The sequence below is a fragment of the Ammospiza caudacuta genome, chromosome 9 (genome assembly GCF_027887145.1).
Source record: "Ammospiza caudacuta isolate bAmmCau1 chromosome 9, bAmmCau1.pri, whole genome shotgun sequence".
Classification (NCBI taxonomy): Eukaryota; Metazoa; Chordata; class Aves; order Passeriformes; family Passerellidae; genus Ammospiza; species Ammospiza caudacuta.
This window is the reverse complement of record NC_080601.1, coordinates 6429786-6440729: the sequence shown is the minus strand read 5'-3', so window position 1 is coordinate 6440729 and position 10944 is coordinate 6429786. Positions and strand designations below refer to the sequence as shown.

The window sequence follows — 10944 nt, the reverse complement described above, 5'->3', positions numbered from 1 at the left end:
AGGACCCAGCAAAGCCTTAAGTGGTGAACGGGTTATCAAGGATTTTGGAAGGAAAGAACACGGTCTGGGAAACAGAACCTGGAAGGTGACAGAGGAAGGAAAACGGGAGGCAGCTGCGGCCTCTTCAGGTTCGAAAAGAGAAGAGAAAAGAAGGGAGGAGGAAAGGAAAGCCTGGCACTACATTCTAATGCAGCCGGCCCAACCGCTTTGGTCTCTGCCAGTGAACACGCAGCGGCTCCAGGCACAGAGCGCAGCGCTGCCGCCGCCATCGCGCCGCTCCTCCCCGGGGGCGGAGCGCTTTGGGCCCCGGCGCGATGGAGGCGCTGCGGCGGCCGGCGCTGCCCGAGGTCGCGGTGCGCTCCCGCCTGTTGGCGGCGGCGGCGGCGGCGGCGGGCCCGGGCGGCGAGGCGCTGCTGCGGCGCTGCGCTGAGCTGGCCCTGGTGCGCTTGGCCCCGCTCCTGGCCGCCTGCGTGTGGCAGCGGCAGCCGTTCCGCCTGCGCTACGTGCCGGGCCGCGGTGAGCCGGGAGCGGGCCGGGAGGCGCGGCGGGAGGAGCGCCCGGAGGCGCCGGACACGGCCGGGGACCGGGAGAGCGTGAGGGGGATCCGGTGGCAGGGAACCTAGGAGCCTGTGAGGGGAATCCGGCGGCCGGGAACCGACGGCGTTTGAGGGGAAAGCGGGGGTGGGGGGTGGTGTGAGGAGAACCCGGCGGCCGGAATCAAGGAGCATGTGAGGGGGAACCGGGAGCTTGTGAGGGGCAACCGGGAGAGTGTGAAGGACAGCTGGCGGCCGGAGACCGGGATCTTTTGAGGGTAATCCGGCGGCCGGGAAGTAGAAGCGTGTGAGGGGGGTCTGGGCCGTGTGAGGAGGACCCGGTGGCCGGGAATCAAGGGCGTGTGAAGGGAAACCGGGGGGGTGTGAGGGGAACCTGGCGGCCTGGAACCAGAAGCGTGTGAGGGGGAACGGGGATCGTTTGAGGGGACCCGGCGGCCGGGAACCGGGAGCCTGAGAGGGGGACCTGGCCGGTTCGAACCAGGAACGAGTGAGGGAGATCCGAGGCCATGTGAGGGGCACACAGCGGCCGAGAATCGGGATCTTTGTAGGAGAGACCGGCGGCCGGGAACTGACGGCGTGTGAGGGGGACCCGGGGCGGGAGTGTGAGAGGAACCCGGCGGCCAGAAACCAGGAGTGTGTGAGGGGGAACCGGGATCGTTTGAGGGGAATCCGGCGGCCGGGAACCGACAGTGTGTGATGGGGAACTGGGGTGTGAGGAGAACCCGGCGGCCTGAAACCAGGAGCGTCTAAGGGGGAATTGTGGCGTGTGAGGAAGATCCGGCGGCCGGGAACCGAGGGCGTGTCAGGGGGGGCCCGGCGGGCTGGAACCGGGAGCGTGTGAGGGGGACCCGGCGGCTTCCCCGACTCTCGGTGTCACAGCACGGGTTAACCCAGTGAGGCATCTGGTGCCACCTCCCTGCTGCAGCCGGGCCGTCCCCGAGCACAGGACACAAGATTCTGTCAGCAGGGTCTGGGATATCCGCAGTGAGGGAGACTCCGTAGCCCGTGTGGACAATCTGTTCCCGGGCACGGCGTTGCTGAGCCGCCTCTCCTCTCTGTGCCCCGTGCAGGCGAGATCCCGGCGCACTTGGGCGGCACCGCGGTGTTCGGGGATAACGTGGAGGATGAGTGGTTCATTGTGTAGCTGCTGCGGGAGATGAGCAGGGAGTTGCCGGGGCTGGCAGCCAGGTAAGGCGGGTGCTGCTGAGCTGCTTTAGTGGGAGGGCTGCCAAGGGGCAGTGCCTGTGCTCTGAAGGTCCTGTCTTACCACGGCCCATCCTTGGAGGTGTTTCCCCATCCCAGACACGTTGGAAGTGTCCAAGGGCAGGTTGGATGGGGCTTGGAGCAGCCTGGGCTAGTGGAAGGTGTGCCTGGCTGTGGCAAGGGTGTTGGAACCCGGTGTTGATCTTTAAGATCCCTTCTAACCTAAGCCTTTTTATGGGTTTGTGAATATTAAAAAAACCCCAGCAGACATGGATTCAGAAGTGTGCTGTTGTGCTCTGCAAGGCTTTTCCTGCTGAATTTCCAATTTCTCCTTGGCCAGTATTGATGACAACGATGGAGAGTTTCTCTTGGTAGAAGCAGCTGATTTTCTCCCAAAGTGGCTGAATCCTGAGAACATAAAAACAGGGTGAGTAAAACTTGTGTGCAGTTGGCAAGGGGGAGCCAGTGGCCTTTTCTGTAGCAGCTGGAGTTTTCTCTTGCACCTCTAGCCAAGTGGTCTGACTGCCTCTGAAAATCCAGAGTGCTGTCTGTGCCTGACTGTTGTTCCCTTCAGGAGCACTCCTGTATCCACCTGAACTTTCAAGTTCTGCTAGAACCAATTTTTTACAATATTGTGGAGTGTTTAGGCCAGAGGATTTGCTGCCCTCAGGGTAGGGAATGCTCAGGGCTGGAGTGTTGCTGTCTCTGTAAGGACACAGGCTTTGTCTAGTCCAGGTGAAATAATGAGCAGACACCTTCACCTGGGTATGGATGGCTGCTAATGGCAGTGGATTGGAATGGAGATCATTAATTTGGTCATTAGCAAAAAGTTGTTCAATTATTTTTCCCCTACTCCAAGATTCTTACAAGGGCTGGAACACAACACCAAAATGAATTTCAAGTGTGTCCCTGGAGTGTCAGGCTCATACTTTGCTTTGTTTGAGGGAACAGACAGAGTGAGGGAGTTGAGAACGTTGCATTCAGGGCTTTTCTTAGGATCAGGAACCAGCAGAGGTCACATGTGACACCTGAAATGCTGCTTTTTAATGCCTGGGATGTTCTGAAGCAGTTAGGCTGTGCTGGTTCTCCTGAAGCACTTCTCCATTTGAAGAGACATGTGTAACAATTATTCTTGTTAGGGAAACAAGGTATATTTGATGAAATTTGTTGTAGTTCAAACAGGGATTTTTCCTGGTTGGATCGTGGTCTCTGGCATCTCAAATAACCTTTTTAGAAAAGCTCTGCTGCTTCCTGCCTTGGTTCTCTATTTGTCCTTTCTATTGTCAGTGTCCAAGCAGATGCATTTGTGTGTGCAGTGAACTGTTCCATGGCTGTGTGTGAGTGCTCCTGCCCTGTGTGACGGGAGCATTCCTGCCTGCCAGGTGTTCTTTTACAAAGGAGAGCTGCACATCATTGCGCCGGGGGAGCCCTGGGAGCAGGGCTGGGCCCTCTCTGCTCCCCGTGCCACGGTGCCGCAGGCGCTGGCTCTGTTATCCACCCGCGCCGAGGAGTTCCTGGCTGCAGAGCCCATCAGAGCTGCGCTCAATAAACGCCTCCATGGGTACGTGGGGCTGCACTTGGCTCCTGCAGCTGTGGGGTTTGGGTCTGTGCTCCCTGGGCTCTAAACGTTTCCCCAGCAGATGGGATCAAGTTGGTTCCTTTTCAGAAACCAGCAGCTGGAGGTTTTTCTGTGGCACTCTTGGAAAGAGGGGGATCAGTGTCCTGTAGTCTGTGGTGTGGGGATCTGAAACTGGTTCACTGCTGTAATTCCAGCCCTGACAATGACAAGAGTTACTCTTCCTTCACATCTTCCTTAGACTGAAACCTCTGAAAGTTCCATGATCTTTTAGGAGCCCTGTGCCTGAGGAACAAGAGGATTTGATCCAAAATATAGCACCAGCAGAATTGTCAGGGCTTCAGCTTGTCACAGCTGTGCTCCACCCTGTGCTTTATTTTTTGCAAGGATTTGACAGCAGATATGGCAAAGAATACTGGATAACTGGATATGTTGGTTAAGTCCACAGGGACTCATCTTACCCATGTGGGGGATTCAATTTTATGAGCCATGTACACTTCTATAAATATGTATGATAGAAACAGCCATTCTAGGCATTAGACTGGCCAGGTTTTAACTCCAGACTAATCTGAGCCATGATCCCAGTAAATACTAAAGGGAAGGGGCCTCCTGCTGAAGAAGGAGTGGTTAACGGGCAGTGCCCTCCCCACGCTCTGTTGCCGCTCAGGTATCCCGGGAAGATCCAGGCCTCGCTGCACCGAGCCCGCTGCTTCCTCCCGGCCGGGATCGCGGCCGTGCTGAGGCTGCGCCCGTCCCTGGTGGCTGCGGCCGTCCAGGCCTTCTACCTGCGGGAGCCGGGCGATCTGGGGGCCTGCCGGCGCCCGTTCAGAGCCTTCCCTGCCGAGCAGCGAGTGATGGCCCTGGTAAGTGCTCTCAGAGCCGCTGACGGCCCTGCCGTGTGCTCCTGTAGGCGTGAATTTCCAGGTCCTTGCATTGAGAGCTGCTCTGGATCGGTGTGGCTGGACTTTCAGGGGGCTGATCCTGAGAGAATTGTTTCTGAATCCAGAGGTTGTGATAGCAGTTCCTCTGCTGAAGTGCCTGCTCAGTAAATTGATCTCCTTGTGTGATCAGAGCAGTTTGCCAGCCCTGCCGGCCAACGGGAGCAGTTGCTCCCAACCAGTGGCTCACTGCCAGGCTTTTCACCTTCTCAGCTGTGCTCTCAGAGCTCTGGGAAAGCTTTCCTGAAGTGTTGTGTGAGCACTGTCCAAGCAATGTTGTATCTGATGCATTTTGTTACAGAGTTGTACCAATAGACTCCTGAAAAGAAGCTTTAGAGTCAAATTTTGGACTTCAAAACTGTTGCTGAAATCTTTTAATCGAATGTCATTTTAATTGAAAATACACCTTGTTAATGCGAATACAAAACACTGAGGGTTTTTCCAAATGTATTTATACTGACAAAAGTTCGTATTTACTTGGGTATTTCAATTTGGGACAAACTTGGTAAAGCCTGAAAAGCAATTTATCAGAAAAATCTTTCTAAGATGTATTTTGAATGCAGTCTCAGGCACTGCCTGTAATATGGGTGCCTTCAAAGGCACTCTGGTGACCTGGAGGGAGTTTGCTGGCTGTCCCCAGCCCAGTCCCGCTGCAGGGAGTGTTTGTTTCTGCTCTGGCTGTTGCAGGTGACTTTCACTCGGTGTTTGTATGCACAGCTGGTGCAGCAGCAGTTTGTTCCAGACAGACGCAGTGGATACACCCTGCCCGCCCCAGCTCATCCTCAGTACAGAGCCTGCGAGCTGGGCATGAAGCTGGGAATGATTCCTGGGGCATTTTGGCCTTGGCTCATGCATGTCCAGGGAACGGGTCCTTGTCTGGAGGTTGCCTGCTTGTCCAGAGAAATGTGAGCAAAGTCTGTCCCACCTTGAGAACCTCTTGTTGTTGCATCTTTTGTCTGCAGGCTCATGGCTTTGAAATTTTGTGCTCCAAGAGCAGTAAAGTGGCTCCTGACGCCAAGAGAAATGTGTTAAGGGGTCCCCTGTGGGAGAGATTCCTCAGGAGCTTGAAGGAGAAGGATTATTTCAAGGTCTGTGAGTATTTCAGTGTCTGTGGCTTTTAAACATTGCAGGAAAAATACATTTTAACCCTTGAACTGGTGTAAGGAGCTTGAATCCTTATCTCTGTGGGAAATGAATTAATGTGTTTAAAGGGGACATGTGCAGTTTGTTCCCCTTTGAAAGGAATTTATTTTGGAAATTAAAAAGGAAAAAGCAAGATGTGGGGATTGATTCATTCATCTAAAGCAAGGGGAGAAATACGCTTGAGTGAAGAAAACCCCCATATGTGATTGTGTGAGGTGTAACTGATTTCACTGGTTTCCATTTCATTTCCACCCCTCTAGAATTCAATATTCTTCAAGATCCATACATAACACCATAGACCTATCTGGGCCCATGCAAGTGTAATTTTGATGTGTGTGTGGTTTTTGTGGGTTCTGGTGAGGTTCTGTGGGTTTTTATTTTAAAAGATGCCTTTGACTACTTCTTTGAAGTTAATAAATTGGACATAAATTGACTACCTACTTGAGGGTTATAATATTGGACAACTTTATTGAGATTCTTAGGTTAATATCCTTTAATATACTTCAAATACAGGAGTGCCCCTTTGCTGTATTGGGTTCCAAATGTACATGGCCAAGAGTTTTTAGTTGTTCTGGTTCTCTCAGCATTTCTGTGTGACCAACAGTCACCCTTAGGAAGCCTGGAATTGTTTGGGTTCATGGCTGTGACTTGCATTCAATAGGGAGAAATGGAAGGATCAGCCAAGTACCTGGAGCTGTTGCACATGGCAGAAGATCACTTCCAGCAATCTGTTGCAGTGCCAGAAAGGTGAGAGCTGCTTGAAATTCATGAGTGTCATATACCCTACAAATCCTGTAAGTGACCTTTGAAATCCTTGTCACAAACACCTGAACCCTTTTCTCCACTGCACATTGAACATGGGAGCTGTGGCCAGGACATACAAGTACTAATTCCTCTGGAATGCTCCAGTGGGAGAAGTTCTGGCTTGAGTAACTCTTTTATCTTGGTTTTGTGAAATGCTGAGCTCTTCCAAGTGGATTCCAAGTGGTGACTGCAATGCAATTTTTGCTTGGTTGACTGTAGAAAGTGTAGAAAAGTTTCATAGAAAAGCAGTCCCAGTGAATAATGAATACAGGGTAATCTGTCTCCTTTGCTCAAGGAGCTGGCTGTGGATTTCTCTGGAAGATCAAATCCAAAAGCTAAATCACTACAGAAATATCTGAGGCTTTGCCAGCCCATAATATCTTGATGTTATTTTTTGAGTTTCCAGTCTGTGGTGTTTGGGATCTGGTAATCTTAATATTTACCAAGGCAAATGAAATGTAAAGAAAAAGAGCCTTGGCCAATGCTCTTGGTAGTGCTCTGGTACTTCCCCCAGATTCATTTCCCTTTTTGATGTGTTTGCACAGAAGGAAAAATGAAGAATTCAAGTGAAAACCTGAATGCAGAGCATGTGATCCCATTGAATCCATTTCAGTAAATTGAGTTTGGTTTTTCTTCCAGCTGTGATGAAGTGAGCCCAGGTGATGAAATCCTGGCACTACTACAGACAACCCCCATTGATCTGAAGGAATTGGAGAGAGAAGCAGCTTGTCTTCCTGCAGAGGATGGTGAGCTGGATGGGGAATTATTCCTATTACAGATGGTTATTTGTGGGGGGAGAGGGGCAATGCTGACAGCTGTGAAGGGAGAGCAAATCCAGCCTTCCTCAAGACTAAACACTGGGTTGGCTCTCCCAGTTTAGAGTGAGCCTTTCTTCCTCCACTGAGTGGCCAAAGGCTTCCCAGTGACTGAATGGTCTCTCTGAGTTTGAGCTCTGCAAAGCAGAGTTTGTAAGTAGTGACAAGAAATCTGCACTCAGTTCTTCTCAGCCTCTCTGTGCCTTTGCTGTGTGTGAGCCAGGACCAGCACAAGAGCTGAACTGCAGAACTGAGCTGCAGGATGGTTGCAGCCCTGTCAGTCAGCTGGTTTGGGCCTGTGGGCCAGCAGGCTTGTGCAGAGTAACAGATCTGTGCTGTGTCCTTTCAGATGACAGCTGGCTGGATATGACACCAGGTGCTCTGGATCAGATGCTGAAGGAGACAAGAAATGAGTCCCTTCCTTCCCCAAATGAGGAGGAGCAAAACTATGGCTTGGAAACAGTTGCTGAGAGCATGAAGGCTTTTGTGTCCAAAGTGTCCACGCAGGAAGGAGCAGAAATGCCATGGTAGTAGCACCTGGAGTTTGGCTCTGGTGTGGAATGTTGCACTGTGCTGCAGCCCTGTGCTTGGTTCTGTGATGCAGAGAATCAGAGTTTGAAGGTGCTGTGCTGAGCAGGGCCTGAAGCAAAGGCAGAGCAGTGACCCTGTACTTGCTTTAAATCAGCTTGGTGCCACTCTGGCACTGGTGCAGGTTCAAGTGCTGCAAGCTGAGCTGCTCTCTGTCCCTCAGTTGGGTTTTGTGGTCTTCACAATTTTTCTCTTTTTATGCCAAGAATTCTTCCACTCACTGTTTGATGTCTCATCCATACAGGCTTCAAACTTCTGCAGATTTTTAAATTCAAATGTCCCAACTTCAATCCTGTCTTGAGAGACATCATTATGGCTTGTGCCTGTGTCAGGCTTAGGCAAGCATAGAAGCTTTATTTCTTTAAAAATATTTTTATATTTCAGGTCATCTGATGAATCCCAAGTTACCTTTGATGTGGATTCTTTTACCAAAGCCCTGGACAGAATTTTGGGTGAGATTGCTTCTTTCTTTGAAACAAAAGCCAGCACTGATTTCTTTGCTGTTGTACTGACACCAAATCATGTGCAGGGGCAGACTCGGAGGAGCTGGATTCTGATGATGTGGATGAGGAGGAGGAGTTTGGTTTCTCAGATGAGGATGCTGAAGAGCTGGATGCTGGGAATGGAAGGCAGGAGCAGAAGGTGTCTCCTGAGGAGCTCGTGGGCAGTCTCAAGGCGTACATGGAGGAGATGGACCGTGAGCTGGCACAGAGCAACGTTGGGAAAAGTTTCAGCAGCCACAAGAGAGGGGTGAGTGTGCCTTGAGCTCTGATTTGCAGCAGTAATTTCCAAGCAGGAAATGTGCTGCAAGGGGCCATTCTGAGTAATGGGATTGGAACCTTCCCACGTGCAGGCAAAGTGTGCTGGACCTGCACCATCATACATTTCTTATAAACTGAAACTTACCTAAACTTGGAATTTGCCCGTCTTTTCCAAGGCTTAGTTTTAGTTTGTTCATCTTTTCTCTGTTTTTGGTAGTAGGGCAAGCAGCTGCAGCTTCATTTGTGAGTTCCTGTAGTAGCTTTCTCCCATAGGAAGCTGAGCCAGGACTCAGCAACACTTTGTGTCCTTCTCTTGCAACTTAATGTGGGTAATGGACAGTGGTGATTTCCAGCTGGCATGAGCATTTGGTGTCTGAATTCCTGTCTGTCAGGACTCAGGAGTGTACTGGACTTTGTTGGCTGCACAATTGTTGTTTCTTTTCTCCTGTGATTTACCCTTTTTTTTTTCCCTTAAATCTGCTCATGCAATTTGATAAAGCTTTCTCTTTGTACTCCCTGCAGGCAGGTTCTGTTGGAGCAGCCCCATGTGAGAGTGCTGGCCCTGACTGTGGAGCTGAGGCTGCTGAGCTGGCAGCCCTGGATGTGGACATGAACCTGGTGGCAAACCTGCTCGAGTCCTACAGTGCCCAGGCTGGCCTGGCAGGACCCACCTCGAGCATTTTACAGAGCCTGGGGGTGAATTTACCTGAGAGCTCAGAGCTCACTGGCAGCTGAGCAAGGCAGGGAGAGCCTTGGCACCAGACATGGCTGCTGGGGAGATGGAGCACAGACACACGAGCAGGATGGGGGAGAAGAGGCCAAAGGTTTGAATTTGGAGCATTCTGTTCATTATGTGTCACTTCAGCAGAGTGAATTCACCTGCAAAAGCTTCTGTTTGCACACTGTCTTGGGTGGAAATGAGATTTTCCCAGTGCTAGCACAATTCCAGAAAACTGAAAAATGATGTTGAATGCATGACTCAAATGATGTTTTCTTTTATTACAAAACCTCTCTCCCATTTTTCCATTCAGTGATCCAATTTGCCACGTTTCTAAAATGTCCTTTTACCCATTGCTGAGTGGGTTCAATATGTGGGGAGCAGTTCTTGTTCTGAAAATGTTGCTGCCTTCAGGGGCAGGTGGGAAAATACCACACTGCAGGAAGAGTAATTGGATGAAATTTGTAAATATTGGCCAGAAGTATTTTTAAATTTTATTTCAATAAAAACAAAAATACAACTTGATTACTGAATTTTTTTTAAGATATGCATAACTTCCTCGGTTCTTGGAGTGAAAGTATTTTTGTAATTGTTCATTTTCTGAATGAATTCCATTACTGCTGAATGTTGATATACAGCTACTGCTGGCATGATGTGAGCCCAGGCTGAGCAGTTTGGGGTTTTTTCAGTGAAAATGTGGCTAGAAGGCATGCAGCATGATGCTTTCATGTGGGATGAAAAATCTATTTTAAATATGACAACTTTAGTTTCAACAAGTTAAATTTGCAATAAAATAGATAGAAATTCTTGATACACAAACACCAGCAATGCAGTCCTCCTGGGTCCAAATCAGCTTCTTAATTTCTCTTTATTTCATTTTCATTCAGCAATTAATGAGTTGTCCTGCACTGATGTTGTGTAATTCACTTTGTCAGCAGTTCAGGGAGAGCACTGGCAGGTTGGACAGGGATTAGAGATGGACAGCAAGAGCTGGGAAGTGTGAAGAAGGTTCTGCTAAATTTCAAGGAATTTGGACTGCTGAGAGGTGAGAGAGACTCAGACAAATCTGCGGTGGAAAAATGGGGTTAAGAGAGGTTTTTTAATTGAGACAAGGCTAATGAGCAGTTAGTGGTGGAAAACAGAGGTACTTGAACCTTGGGAAGGGTTGGTGTTTGACTAGGGAAGGTGATTTACTCTGAAAATACATAAAATTCTCTACTGATGAGTAGCTAGATCAAGTTTAGATACTTTAAAACATAATTGAGTTGAAGAACATGATCACATTGAGCTGCTGTGTGGCCTGTGCTATAGAAAAGGTCCAAATAGATGGAGGGACTCCCTTAGTGCATGAGGAGAACTCCTAAGCTGGGTTCAGAACAAAGCTGCTCTTTTGCAAACACTCCAGCTGCTGTTGCTGCTTGGATAATCTGACTTTTCCAACAGTGGGGCTGGGATTTCTCTGGGGCTCTGCTCATCCCAACTCTTTCCATTTGTTCAGCAGCTTCCCAGGGGAGCCCTGCAAGGCTCTGGGAGTGCTCCCAGGAGAGTTTGCCATGGCAGAAGAAGCATTTCCATGCTGCCTCTTCCTCTGCTTTGAGGTAACACACCAGGCATCTCCACTTTTAATTCTGAGAGTGTTTTTAGTGAAGGAAGCCCGATGGAATTAATTAGGGAAGACAAGTGGTGTGTGGTTCCCTTTCAATGGATTTCTGTCCAAGTGTATTCTGGAGTTGTTTAACTGGTTAATTTTCCCTTATAGTCTGCGTTTCACCTGGGGGAATCCCCATTCACCTGCAATGCTGAGGGGATCAATGGAAAGGAACCCTGCCTTGGCCATTATTTCA

At 49.9% G+C, this 10944-nt stretch overlaps 1 pseudogene; it reads left to right on the top strand.

Annotated features, from left to right (window-relative positions):
* Positions 1-314: 314 nt before the first annotated feature.
* LOC131561313 (protein ecdysoneless homolog) lies at positions 315-9571 on the top strand (annotated as a pseudogene).
* Positions 9572-10944: the final 1373 nt, after the last annotated feature.